The 14303-nt window shown below is 41.0% G+C and overlaps 1 protein-coding gene, 2 non-coding genes and 1 pseudogene across 7 annotated transcripts in view; 2 read left to right on the top strand and 2 right to left on the bottom strand.

The window, feature by feature from the left end:
* MDM4 (MDM4 regulator of p53) overlaps positions 1-5429 on the bottom strand; it is a 43395-nt gene extending 37966 nt beyond the window's left edge. The window contains exon 1 of one of the 5 annotated variants that reach the window (XM_057314972.1): positions 5266-5429. The gene's annotated coding sequence lies outside the window, so the exon portion shown is untranslated. Of the gene's footprint in view, positions 1-4582; positions 5091-5265 lie in introns of those variants that run through there. The other 4 variants (XM_057314973.1, XM_044377678.3, XM_057314971.1 and 1 more) reach the window with 4 other exon arrangements.
* LOC113242444 (60S ribosomal protein L10a-like) lies at positions 5132-10836 on the top strand (annotated as a pseudogene).
* A 2368-nt stretch (positions 10837-13204) lies between these two features.
* On the top strand, positions 13205-13277 carry TRNAK-UUU (transfer RNA lysine (anticodon UUU)). The gene has a single exon. It is a non-coding gene; the product is annotated as a tRNA-Lys (tRNA).
* Positions 13278-13552: 275 nt separating this feature from the next.
* TRNAK-UUU (transfer RNA lysine (anticodon UUU)) lies at positions 13553-13625 on the bottom strand. The gene has a single exon. It is a non-coding gene; the product is annotated as a tRNA-Lys (tRNA).
* Between the last annotated feature and the right edge of the window lie 678 nt (positions 13626-14303).

The raw sequence follows: 14303 nt of genomic DNA, 5'->3' as shown, positions 1-14303 counted from the left end.
GTGAAAAGAATGGGAGGGGAAACATGAGCAAAGGCACTGTTCAAGGATGTATGTGAGAAATGAAGTCAGTTGACAAGCTCCGAATCCAAAGCAAGATCTTGTCCCTTTCCCACTTGTAGTCTCTTTTGAATGCAGCAGGGTTAGGTATTTTACTTGCTCCTTAAAAGAGGAAACTGAGCCTAAAAGAAGTCAAATAACTTGCCCGAGTCTAAAGCTTATTCTTTCCCACTATGCTATCAGTGAGCAGTTACATTCAGTCGCTCAAACCAGAAAGTTGAGGGCACCTGGGTGGCTCAGTCGGTTAAGCCTCTGACTCTTAATTTCAGCTCAGGTCATGATCTCAGGGTTGTGAGGTCGAGCTCCATGTCAGGCTCCACACCGGGCAGGGAGTCTGCTTGGTCTCTCCCTCCACCCATCCACCCCCAACCCCATGAGTGCGCTCTAAATAAATCAGTTTTCTTTATTTGTCGGAGAGACACAGAGCACGCGAGCAAAAGCAGGGGAAGCAGTAGGCAGAGGGAGAAGCAGGCTTCCCACTGAGCAAGCCCAATGCAGAACTCGATCCCAGGATCCTGAGATCATGACCTGAGCCAAAGGCAGATGCTTAACCGACTGAGACACCCAGGCGTCCCAATGAATAAACAAATAAAACCAGAGAGTTAGAGGAGTCATCTTATCTCTCTCTCCCCATTATCACATCATCAAACCTAACCAATTTTAACTTCTAAATCTTTCAAATCCACCTCTTTTCATCTCCATGACTATTTCCCCAAACCAAAAGTATTATTCCCTGCATCACTGAAATAGACTCTGAACTGGTCTCTCTAACCCCCTTCAAACCGAATTCCACACTATAGCTAGGAGGATTAAAAAAACAAAATAAAAAAACAAACCCACTCCTACAGTGCCAAGCCCTGCTCTAAAGCTTGCTACTGCTCTAAAGATAAACACAGAATCTAGCCCCAGTCTTGCCAGTCTTTCCTCTTGCACTTCATGTTCTTCTCCATGCTCCCTGCACCTCACCACACTGATCTTTTAGTTTCTCAGAGCATTTACTTCCTGCTTCAGGGCCTTTGCACACATTGTTCCTTAATTTGTAGCACTATGAGGTCTGCACAAGACTGACTCATCCCAGACCTTCTAGTCTTAGGTTAAATAATCAGTTCAACAATCATTAATAGATGATAAACCATTAAGTGAAAGGCTGGGGGAGGGGGAACTTCAAAACACATGGAGAAGGCTGAGAACACTCGACCACTGACAAAACTCTCTAAAAGGCGGTCATTCGCATCATGTACTTCCTGATGTGAAGCAAGAGGAAGCACCCAGAACCTCCTACCTCCTATGAAGTATTCTTGACAAAAAAAAAAAAAAAACTAACCAAGCTTCTACATCTAATTGCTAACTACCTGCTCGTAGGAAAAATGGAGGGTAAAGGAATAAATAATACCAAAAGCAAATAATTAGCCAAACCCAGAATGCAGGAAATCCTACAAGATCTCAGATGGGGGGAGGGGGTGGAATATGGTTAAGTGGGGAGACCATTATTGAGGCTTAAAAAAACATACACTTAATACAGCGTGTGGACCTTGTTCATTCAAGTCCTGATTCAAAGAAACCATCTGTAAATGCCATTTTTCTCTTAACAATATAAAAATTGTTTAGAGAAATCTCTAAACAATCATAAAATTTTTAATTATGTACTAGGTAGTAGATATTAAGAAACTGTTAACCATAGTAAAAAGGCACTGTGGTAATTTTTTTAAATCCTGACCTGATAAGAAATACATCCTAACATATTTAAAGGTAAAATGACACATCTGTGATATGCCTTAAAATATCTCATTAAAAAACTGAGAAAAAATTGGGGCGCCTGGGTGGCTCAGTCGTTAAGCGTCTGTCTTCAGCTCAGGTCATGATCCCAGCGTTCTGGGTTTGAGCCCTGCATCTGGCTCCCTGCTCAGTGAGGAGTCTACTTCTCCCTGTGCCTCTGCTCCTCCCCCCTGCACCCATGTCCTCTAGCTCTGCTCTCTCTCAAATAAATATTTTTAAAAAGCTTTAAAAAAAGCTGAAAAGAACTTGACTACTTTTAAATGAATGAGAGAAGAAAGTTCTTTTTGCTTTCAAAAAAACTCTCCCTGGAACAAACTGACGGTTGCCAGAAGGGAGGAGGTGGATGGATAGGCAAAATGGGTGAAGTGGAGTGGGAGATACAAGTTTCTGGTTTGGAATGAGTAAGTCACAAGGATAAAAGGTACAATACAGGGAATACTGTCGATGGTATTATACTAGCGTTGTGTGGTGACAGACAGTAGCTGCACTTGTGGTTAACGTATAGGGCTGTCAAATCACTACATGTACACCTAAAATCAATGTCACGTCGGGTGTTAACTGTATTTCAACTTAAAAAAATAATAAATAAAATAACCCAAAGGACTCTTTCTCAAGAGAGATTTGTTTATTGACAGAGAAGCCATGGGGCACCTGGGTAGCTCAGTCAGTCAAGCATCTGCCTTCAGCTCATCATGATCCCAAGACCCTGGGATCAAGCCCCAGGTCTGGCTCCCTGCTCAGTGGGGAGTCGGCTTCGCCCTCTCCCTCTGCCCTTCCCTCTTGGCTCTCTCTCTCAAATAAACAAATAAAATCTTTAATAAGAAAAAAAAAAAAAAGAAAAGAGAAGCCAATTCCACCACTTCATTCCACAATACAGCAGAACTAGGGATATCCCAGGCAGGGCAGGCCAAAGTACCCTGGTTTTTCAGTGCATTTGAAGAGTGAAGGACTATCACACATGGGCCTGTAGAGCTGACTCAGGAGGCACTTCCACTTCCAGACTCTCACTCCCCTCACTGGGCATGTGTGCATGAGCTTATATGATTGGTCTCCAACTTACTGTCTCCATTCCTGCTTGGTACTCTTCTCCAAGTTTCCACTTCCACCACTCAATCCCCACCATGACGAATGATGAACTCAGTTTCTTCAATGTGTCAAATCCTCTTACCACTTACCTGCCAGGTGTTTTTAGTACCAAGTTTTTCAAACTATAAGTTGTACCCCAGTGAATCTTAACTGCTCCCCTCCATTAATGAAATAGAACAGAACAGAAAAGAAAATAACAAAGGTAAGTTTTGTTCTGAGGAACCTGTTTCTGTTATTGAAAATAGCCAACACAACACAGTTAAGCACCTTTGTATCAGGCACTCTTTAAAGCAATAATTTTTTTGCAATAACTCATTCAATCCTTACAGAGATCCTATTAGGTAGATATATTATTGTCCTCATTTTCAAAGGGGAAACTGAGGCACAGAGGAAGATAACTTGCCAAAAATCATGGTTTTAGGGTCCAAGCACTCTGGCTGCAGAGCCAAAGTTCTTAACCATTCCCCCCTCCTATGCGTACTGGGTCACAATATAAAACTTATTTTTTACTGGGGGTCATGGTTGAAAAAGTTTGAAATACAATGCCTTTGGATTTCAGACAGTATCAGGCACCTGTCCTTTCTCCTCTTCTGTGATCTACTTTCTACTGAAAATTCTTATTCTTCTACCTAGGTCCAAAGTCACTTCCTTGGTCAAGGCTTTCTGACACCCCAAGGGAAGCTGATGACACCAGAGCCCCTCTATTACCACTTACCACATTATATTTTTTGTGTCCTCTACTGGACTGAAATCAGAGAGCAGTTTATTCATCTGTCAGTGACGATGAAAGACTGGTTTTTACCCTGCACTCAGTCCAAGAGACTCCTACACTTCATCTTCAAATCTCTACCTTTGAAGACAACTGTGAGTGTTAAGACTAATTAAATTAAAATTTCTTGTCAGAATTTAGCAGAACTAATCATTCGTAATTGTTTAAAGCCCTAAGGACCTCTACTAAACACTACTGTCTGATTCTCTTTCAGCTACATACTTGAGAGTAATAAAAACTTAAAAAAAAAAAAAGAAAAGAAAAGAAAACTATTTTACTATTCAGATGTTTAGTTCTTACCAAATCTGTTACACACCTACACAGGTAAGTTTGTAGCAAGAGTATACTCCCAACAGTTTGCAAAACAATGTGGCAGGAAAAACCCACAACTCCATCAGTCGGGAAATGGCTAATGAAACTGCTGTACAGACCTCTAAAGCAGTACTAGGCAAGTGTTTAAAAGAAAGTATATGTATACTTGATGGAAAGCTGTCCCTGATATTATCTAAAAAACTTAAGGTGCATAACAATGCATACAAAATGATCCCACTGTTGTTTAAAAATATAAGTACTGTAGGAAAAAGGAAGGATGTTATCAAGCACTTAATAGTAGCTAGCCTGAGGAGAGAACCGGTTAGAGTTAATGAACAGTTAAACTTTACACACTTCTGTATTATGTGCCTTTTTTTAACTTCAGGCGCACGTCTGTTTCTTTATAAACTACACAAATTTGTGATCCTGACCAGTACTGTGTGAAACAAAATATTGTGAAATAAGTATTTTTAAATTAAATTATCTTTTCGAGTCAGGAAGGTACGAGGAGGGAAGAGACAAAACCTAAATTGAGATGTAGGAACACTTAACACCAGAGTACCAAGTACCTTTGACAGATACCTGTTCGGGGTGGAGGGGCTTCCTAACCAACACAGCGCTTTCCTGGTGACGGGAAAAAGCAACAGCATGTTATACGGGTGTCGCTTTAAAAGAGTGGTTTTCAAAATCCGGGGTGCACAAGAATCAGCTGGAAGGTGTACCGTTTAAAACACACAGTCCCGAGCCCCATCTCCGGATGTTCTGCTTGGGCGGGTCTGGGTGTGGCCCAGAAATGAGCCCTCTTCAAAGAAGCACTCATGTGCCTCTGACACGGATGGTGCGCAGCCCTGAAAGTTACTACCTTCAAATCTTGAAACACATCAATGTCATTCTTCCCCCCCTCCCTCTCTGGCCACCTCTTTCCTCCAAAGGGCCTCAGCAGGTTTCCAGGGTTGGGTCCAGTTAAACATCGTCCACCGACCATTTCGACTCCAGGTTTGCAACCTGATGGCCGAACGGCAGCAAGCACGTCACTCCACCTCCATTTTTACCTTCCGCGGGGCCTCACGCATAACCCTTCCCCCACCAGCCCTTCTTCCGCCCGGCGCGACCGTCCCAACGCCGCCACCCATGCCTCAAGCTCCACCCGCCCGCTGCCCCAGCTCGGAGGCCAGCCGAACTGGCCGCGCCACCGCCCGCTCCCCGCTCTCCACCTCCTGCCCCCAGCCGCCGGGGACCCGGCCGCCGAAACGCAAGAGCCACACCTTAAGGCCGCTCCAAGAGTCGCTCCCCCGCCGAGCACGGGGGGGGAGGGGGAGTCAGTCACAGGCCGTAAGGCCTCAGCAGCATTTTGAAACGGCGAGTAGTGAGGGCGCAACTTCCGGCCTCCTGAACCCATCCCGTAGAAGGGCTTCCGGTGAGGCCTCCGGAAACCACGGAGGCTCCACTGGAGGGCTAGAGAGGTGGAAAGGCTGAGCTCTTCCTGCCATAGAGTAGAGCCCAGTCCGGAGAGAGAGTCGCAGGTCCTGGACGACCGAGTTGTGAGGTTTCTAGAGAAAACGTTTCAGGAACTCGTAGGGTCTGATGGTATTTACAGCCGTGTCCTAGGAGATCAAAAAATCGAAGAAGGGAGAAACCTAATGGCATAGCCAGAGGCAGCCTTTTGCTCTTCCGAAAAACGCCCTTACCTTTGTTCCTCAAAGTTAACTTACTCTTAACTCTCCAGAGGTTGTGGCTGGAAAAGGCAAACAGCATGTTACTCTTGTCGTTAATTGAGGGAGAGGACTAGAATATACACGAATAACTCAAGATACGTGGTAAATGAGGAAAGAGGTGCGAAGAACCAGGAGGTGGAGCTTTTTGGATCAAACAAGCTGATGTCCCAATTTAAAAGCACCTGCAACAAATCAGCTTGGCCGAGTTCCACCTCTGCCGGTGCCAGATGGTATTTATCCCTCCCAAGTACCTCATCTTATTTCAGAACGATTCTAAATGTTAGAGGATTTTCTGAGCTGAAGTATGTTACTTTGCAATTTCTAGTGGTTTCAGTTATACACTTGGGGGAACAGAATAAGAAGTCATTCTTCGTAATATGAATACTATTCAGTCATTTGAAGACAGTTCCCATGTTCCATCCCTAACCCTGCCCCTTGTTTTTCTGCAAACTAAAAATCCCCACACAGCCTTCAACTGTTTCTTACTTGACGTGGCTTCAAGCCACCCTGGTCACCATGTTCTGAACAAGTACTTGTTTAACTTGTTTAAAATGTGGCTGCCAGGACCGGGTACAGACCCATGTTAAATAAAATGGGGCGATGACCTCCCTTAATTTGCACATTGCACCTTGCTCTATTTCTGGCATATCCTTCCGCATAGCTGAGAGATCTAGATTCTGTAAATGAGCTGAAGAATTAATTCCTTTTTCACAGTTGCTCTGAAAGGGCCTGAAGTCAGCAACCACCTCTCTCAAAAAATAGAGGGGAGGGGCTTTTTTAGGTGAACCACTCTCAACTGTTTCTCCTCTCTTTTTTGTGCAATTAATTTTGGTGTAGTTTTTTAAAATTCCCTAATAGTGATTTGTACCTTTAAAATAGTATCCAGTTAGTTTAGGCCTCTTCCTCCTGTCTTCCGGACTCTTGGAATTATGATCCTCTCCAGCAACTCATTTTAAGATCAACAAACATTTGTTGAACACCTACTGTGTGCCAAGCATCAACCTAGAAGACTCCAAAGCAAACTCCTGGAATGTGTCTAGTGGAAAAGTCAGTCCAGATAAAGAGAGTGTGGTAAGTGCAATTAACCTTGCCTGGAAGGTTGAGAGAGATTAGCTCGTTTACTTTTGCATTTTGCAAAATTTTGATCAACATATTTAATTTGTCTTTATCGAAAGTCTTGATAAATATGTTGAATAGGACATGGTTAAGAATAGAGTTTTTCCCCTCATGGTTGACACTGATTCGTGATTAATCATTCATCTTCAAATGTTGTTCTTAAACCTCTAATGATCCTACCTAATATCTGGCAACATTTCACTATCCTTCCCCAAGGAGTTCATAAAACTTCATCAAATGACTTGCTCTAATGAAAATAAAACATAACTAGAACATTTCTTCTCCTCATCAAGTAAACTTACCAAAAAAGAAAATGAAATTAGCTTAACAAGCTCATAACTCAGTGATCACCACTTCCTTCTCTAGGAACTGTACTCAAAAATCGTTTAATAAAGAGACAGGAAATCTGGGTTTAGTCTAGCTATTTCTAGAAACCAGAAAGTTACACAGTTCTTCAGTTTCCCAGTCTGTAAATAAAATGGCTAAATCAGATGATTTTTCTAGAGCCCCTTGGAGTTCTAAAGGAACTAGAAGTCAATGTTATTGATCTATAGCCTTTCTTAAAAAATCATAATGAACTACTTCACACATACAAAAAGGTATAAAGAAGAATATGATCTCCTTTTCCCCACCACTCTTCCTAAAAGCAATACTTTACCTATTACAAAAAAAGTTTCCTATAGTCCATTCTCCTATGGCATCTCCCTCCTTCAACTCTAAAGGGAACTCTTCTATATTTGGTATTTACCTCTGCTGTGCACCTCTTTAGATTTTAGGATTTATATATGTGTATATTCCTTAAAAATATTTTGTGCTTTTAAGATTTTTATAAATGGCATCAAACTGTGTGTATTCTACTGCAACTTGCATGTTTGCTGATCATTGTGAAGTTCCACAATGTCAAATCATGTATAGTTAATTTTCAATATTGTTCAGTAGTGTTGTATAGTAATATATTGAATTGTGTAATTAATTGTTATATAGTAATTACGCTTTTCTAGGGCTGCCATCACAAGATACCACAGACTGGGTCACTTAAACAATAGAATTTGTTTTCTCACAGTTCTGGGTGCTAGAAGTACAAGATCAAAGTATTGGCAAATTTGGTTTCTTCTGATATCTCTCCTTGGCTTGCACATGGCTGCCTTCTTGTTTTGTCCTCACCCCTTGGCTGGTAGGTTGTCTGTGTCCTAATCTCTTCTTATAAGGACACCAGCCATAATGGATTAGGGTCCATCTGTATGACTTCATTTTATCTTAATCACCCCTGTAAAAGGCCTGCCTCCAAATAGAGTCACGTTCTAAGGTGCTCAGGGGTTAGGACTTCAACATTGTAATCTGGAGATGGGGGGGCACACAATTCAGCACTTAACGGTAATGAATGCGCCACAATTTTTTATTCATCTCCTTTGATAAATACTTAGGTGTTTCCAATTGTTTCCTGCTACAAACAGTGCTGCTATAGACACTTTTGTACTTTGTGCACTCTAGGGAGTAGAATTAGTGGGTCCAAAACATCGTCAGCACTATCAGATCATAGCACAGTGCTCTCCAACGTGGTCGTAGAAGTAGACACTCCTGGTGGATGTGTATAAGATGCTATTGCTCACATTCTCGACAATAGCCAAACTATGGAAAGAGCCCAAATGTCCGTCAACTGACGGATGGATAAAGAAGATGTGATCCTACACACACAGACACACACACAGACACACACACACACACACACACACGGGAATGCTATTCGCCCATCAAAAATAATGAGATCTTGCCATTTGCAACAAATTGGATGAAGCTAGAGTGTATTATGCTAAGTGAAATAAGTTGGTCAGAGAAAGACAAATATCGTATGATTTCACTCATGTGGAATTTAAGAAAGAAAACAGATGAACATATGGGAAGGGGGAAAAGGAAAAGAACGAGAGAGGAAAATAAGCCATAAGAGACTCTTAATGTTAGAGAACAAACTGAGGGTTGATGGGGGGTAGGTAGGCTAGATGGTGATGGGTTAAAGAGGGCACGTGATGTGATGAGCACTGGGTGTTGTATGTAAGTAATGGACCACTGAATTCTACTCCTGAAACCAATATTATACTATATGTTAACTAACAAATTTTAAATTTAAAAAAATGAATAAAGTAGAAGTGCAGCAATAAAAAGAAAAAAATTCTGTGGCTCCACATCTTTGCCAATCCTTGTTATTGTCAGATTATTTAAAAAAAAACCAATCTGATACACGTGAGAATTTCTCATGGTGGTTTGATTTACATGGTGGTCCATGATTATTAGTAAGGTTGAGCATTTTTCCATATTCATTGACCATGGTTACTCACCTGTGAATTGCCTGTCCATATCTTTTGCCCACTTTTCTATTGGTTTGTCTTTTCCTCAGTGATTTGTAGGAGTTCTGTATGGGATATTAATCCTTCTTGATTATATGTATCACAGATCTTCAAATCTATAACTTGTTTTCACTTTTTTAATGTCTTTTGATGAACAGTTTTTAAAATGAAGTCAGATTTATTAATTATTTTATGTTTCACTTTCTTTTCTTTTTCATTTAGAAGATTCTCCCTGTTTTGAGGTCATAAAGTTACTCTCATATACTTTCTCCTAAAAGTTCTAAAGATTCACTTTTCTCATTTAGGCCTTTAATTCATCTGCAATTGATTTTTGTGCATGTGACAACATGGAGATCCAATTTTATTTTTTCCATTTGAAAAATAAATGTATGGCTCTATTACTGAATCTATAAGCTGAATGTGAGCCTATCTATAGTCTCTTGAATTAATCTTTCCTTCCTATTTAACATAATCATTGAAGGTTTTGTAGAAAAAGAATCATTTGAGTGGGACCTTAAAAAATGAATAGGATTTCAAGAGGCAGAAATGGGAGAAGTTCATTTGAAGAAACATGACACAAATAATGGGGAGAGGAAAGAGATGAGGAATTTAGAAGAGACGGTCTTAAAACTGAAAAGAATCTACTTTGATCAAAGTGTTGGTTACTGAGTAAAAGATTGGCACGGTATTGAATGCACTGTCCAATATAATATCCACCTGCCACACGTGGCTTGAAATGTGGCTAGTCCAAATTGAGATTCGAAAACTTAGGAGGGCTTTTTTCCAGTTAATGCGGCTCGAGGAACCATGAGCAGCAGATCCCCGAGATACCCCGTACGAGGCAGGGCGGGAAGTCCTGCAGGGGAACCAGGGCAAGCGCCGGAAGTTTCTGGAGCCGGTGGAGCTGCAGATCAGCCTAAAGAACGATGACCATTACAAGAACAAGTGCTTCTCGGGCACCGTCAGGCTGAAGGCCACTCCCCACCCCAAGTTCTCCGTATGTGTTTTGAGGGACCAGCCGCACTGTGATGAGTCCTAGGCTGTGTATTCCCCACATGGACATTGAGGTGCTGAAGAAACTCAACAAGAATAGAAAATTAGTCAAGAAGCTGGCCAAGAGGGCGCCTGCGTAGTGCAGTCGTTAGGCGGCTGCCTTCAGCTTAGGGCGTGATCCTGGCATTCCAGGATGGAGTCCCACATTGGGCTCCTCCGCTGGGAGCCTGCTTCTTCCTCTACCACTCCCCTGCTTGTGTTCCCTCTCTCGCTGGCTGTCTCTCTCTGTCAAAATAAATAAATAAAATCTTTAAAAAAAAAAAAAAAAGAAGAAGAAGCTGGCCAAGAAGTATGATGCCTTTTTGGCTTCAGAATCTCTGATCAAGCAGATCCCATGCATCCTGGGCCAGGCCTGAGTAAGGCTAGCAAGTTCTCCTGCTTACTGACCCACAACGAGAACATGGTGGCCAAAGTGGATGAAGTGAAGTCCACCATCAAATTCCAGATGAGGAAGGTGCTGTGTCTGGCAGGGACCATTGGCCACATGAAGATGACAGATGATGAGCTCATGTACAACATGCACTTAGCATCATTGTTCAAGAAGAATTGGCAGAACATCCAGGCTTTATACATCAGGAGCACTGTGGGCAAGCCGCAGGGCCTATACTAAGGCACGGTTTAATAAGCCCTAGTGCCACCATTAAAAAAAAAAAAGACTTAGGAAAAAAAATACTGTAAAGTATCTCATTAATAATGTTTTATATTGATTACATATCAAAAGGATGACATTTTGGATATATTGGGTTGAATAAAATATATAATTAAAAATAATTCCTTCTGTTTCTTTTTACTTTTTTTGTTGTGGCTACTAGAAAATTTTAAATAACAACTGTGGTTTGCATTATATTTTTATTGGGATGGGTATGGGATGCCAGCAAAGTCAGCCGGGGCCAGATTGTGGAGGATTTTGAATGCTGTTATAAAAAGTTCCATGTGTCACTGAATAAAGTAGTAGGGGAGAATCAAAGAGTTTTGAGCAAAGGAAAGGCATTCTAATATGCCTAACTTAATGACTAAGCATCCTGTCTGCACATCTGCTAATTTTAGAAACCATTTTACCATTAGCTCTGGACAGATGATTAATTCTGGAAATGTGATTCTTACAGAGAATATTTGATGTGGTGGTCCTTGTCATTGTTTTTATTGTAGCACGAATGAAACAAATCTAATGTGTGCCCCTTTGAGTGAGAAATCGAAACATAAATGAGCCAAACTTTTAATAATTCCCCGTTACTCAGGGGATAAAGTGATTCTTTTTGTCTGGAATTTACTCAATATGGTCAGCTTTCAAAATTCTCTGCATCTCCCCCCAGTCCAGTCAAATATGTTAAGCCTTATATACAGCACGGTCACTATAGTTAATAATGCTATAATGCATATTTGAAAGTTGCTAAGAGAGTAGATCTTGAAAATTCTCAACATAAGAAAAAAAACTTGTTACCGTGTGTGGTGACACATTTACTAGACTTATTGTAGTGATCATTTTGCAATGTATACAAATGTGGAATCGTTATGCTGTGCACCTGAAACTAATGTTATATGTCAATTATACCTCGATAAGAAAATAATTGTTAAAACTATTTGAAGTGTTGAAGTGTAGATAGTGTTAGAATGCTAGAAAGAGCAGAATCTGTAGTCTGTGCTTGTTACGTCTTTGCCATTGTCTTTCTGTGACTTCATGATTGCTTATTTCTTGTCAGACACCATTCTAAACAATTTATATAAACTATCTTAGGAACTCTCACAGTTTCTCTTGTCCGGAGACACGGAGAAGTAGCCTGCTCAAGAACACACGGTGGAAGTGAGGTTGTTTTTTGTTTGTCTGTTTTTGGAAGTAAGGTTTCAAACAGGGGCACCTAAATTCAGAACCCAGGCTTTATGTAGAAACATTCATCCTTTCAGTTTTTCAATGTACATATATGCACCTTTTTTAAAAATTGCTTTGAAATATGTCCTAACTTAACAATAGTTTGCAATTTTTCCCAAGTTGTATTCTTCTATAACGTGATTATTAATTAGCTACATAATATTCCACGTGTTAAGGCTGTACCATAATTTGTATAGCCATTATGTCAACTGCAGTATTTTCCAGTTAAAATGCCACGACGATCTTTCCTGTAATCAAATCTTTTTATACATCCCTGATTATTTCTTTAGGACAAATTCCTGCAAGTGAAATTTCTGGGCCAGAACAATCATTCCTAAAGCGTTGGAGTTAAGCAGATGGAATGAAGGGAGAGCAACATCAGCTAACAGAAATTCTTTAAAGTCCCACCCTAAGCCCCATGGTGCGTGACTCTCAAGGCCAGCTCTGTAGCAGAAGGCAGCGCTCAGGTTGCTGATGGCTGTGGAAGAGAAGAGCCTCCAGTGCTCTGATCAATGAAATCTCTGCCGGCACATTTAACTTTCCTGACTCTCTGGCTTGCAGGGCTTCTGCCCCCGGGGGTCACGGCTGGTGACTTCCTCCAGGGTTTGCGTCACTTAAAAATTACTTGGATGTCTTCAAGGGGCATACAGGACAATCACACCGTCCCTCTGCAGGGTCCTTTCTCCCACTCCAAACTACGCAGTTCAATCCAGCAGTTTCCGAGCAGTTTATTTATATTCTCTCTTAAACTCTTTTTGTTGGGTCGGTTTTAGAACTGATAGCCACCCTATTATCAATAGTAAAATAGATCTGATGCCACTATGCTTCAAAAGTGGTATACCTCGCGTCCTCTTAATCCTGGAGAGAGATTACAAATCAAAGAAGCCTACGTAATAATGGTTATTGGGCATATAAATACCTCGCAATTCTGAAGTAGCTGCTAACGCTAGAGAAAAGTGCACGATTTAGTTTTTCTGTTTCTCTTTGTTGCAGGGATCCTGAGCTTTCTCGGGTCTAAAACAGTTTCACAAAATACAGGTGAAAGAAATCGATTACACAAGGTTCTTTATTCTTATGTAAGGTATTATAGTAGAAGCTGTCTCTTGTGAGAGCCCGGATAGCTCAGTCGGTAGAGCATCAGACTTTTAATCTGAGGGTCCAGGGTTCAAGTCCCTGTTCGGGCGCTTTGCTTTAACTTTCACGTTTATTTTTTTCTTCAATTATTAACAAGCTGAGAAAGAAATTCCGTCTCAATGGGAAACCACAGTGCAAAAACCTCCATATTTGCCAAGAAATTGAGTGATTTTGCGCAGTTTTTTTTCTTCCCTGAGAACACATTTACCTTGCATATTCTAAAAGCAATGAAAAAATGAATTTAATTTGAAGTGGAAGCACGTTTCATGACAAGAATTTCGTATGGTGATACTTAGTAATGTAAGTAAGGGGCAAAAGCCACACACGCCCGAACGGGGACTCGAACCCTGGACCCTCAGATTAAAAGTCTGATGCTCTACCGACTGAGCTATCCGGGCGCTCTTAGAAGGGGTTGCTCTTCTATTTACTTGATATAATTCTAATAAGTTACTTCTCCAGTGAAATACATTTAAAGTACATTTTCTGACACGATAAAGAAAAACGTTCGCTTTTCTATCTTTTTCTCCATTTACTTAAGATACGTGTTCTTCAAGTTGTCTCATATTTCATGTTTGCTCAATTGCCAATATCTACAAAACTGAAACGAAACAGTAATAGCTTACAAGACAAGGCAACCAACATCAAACTTCCAGACATAGAGTTGCGACCTCTTTTTCTTACAATTCTTCTGTCTCCTATCTATCACTTCGCTGGTAGGACCTCTTAATTTTAGTTACTCTGCAGAACCAGATTACAGTATCTTTCCCCTTAATGAAAAATACATTTCCATTCACTAGATGATGTAGCTGTTAGATAAGCATTCCTCAGCACAAAAGAAGGAAAGACGCATTTGATTCATGAATAGAGGAGCTAATATAAGACGATAAAAAGTAATGGTGGGAAGGTGGGTCCAAGTATTAGATAGAGAGAAAATGAGCTTAGACTTTTAATTTAGGTTTTGATCGAAGTTTTGCCTTTCCCCGCCTACCAGGCAAGTTGCAGTTTTCCGGTCAGGCTCACAAGAGTAGCCCTCTTCAAGCAGTATTAGTGTGCACCCGTGGGAGCAACATGAAGAA

The sequence above is a fragment of the Ursus arctos genome, unplaced genomic scaffold, assembly GCF_023065955.2.
Source record: "Ursus arctos isolate Adak ecotype North America unplaced genomic scaffold, UrsArc2.0 scaffold_2, whole genome shotgun sequence".
Classification (NCBI taxonomy): Eukaryota; Metazoa; Chordata; class Mammalia; order Carnivora; family Ursidae; genus Ursus; species Ursus arctos.
The sequence above is the reverse complement of the archived record's forward strand: the minus strand, read 5'-3'. Positions and strand labels throughout refer to the sequence as shown.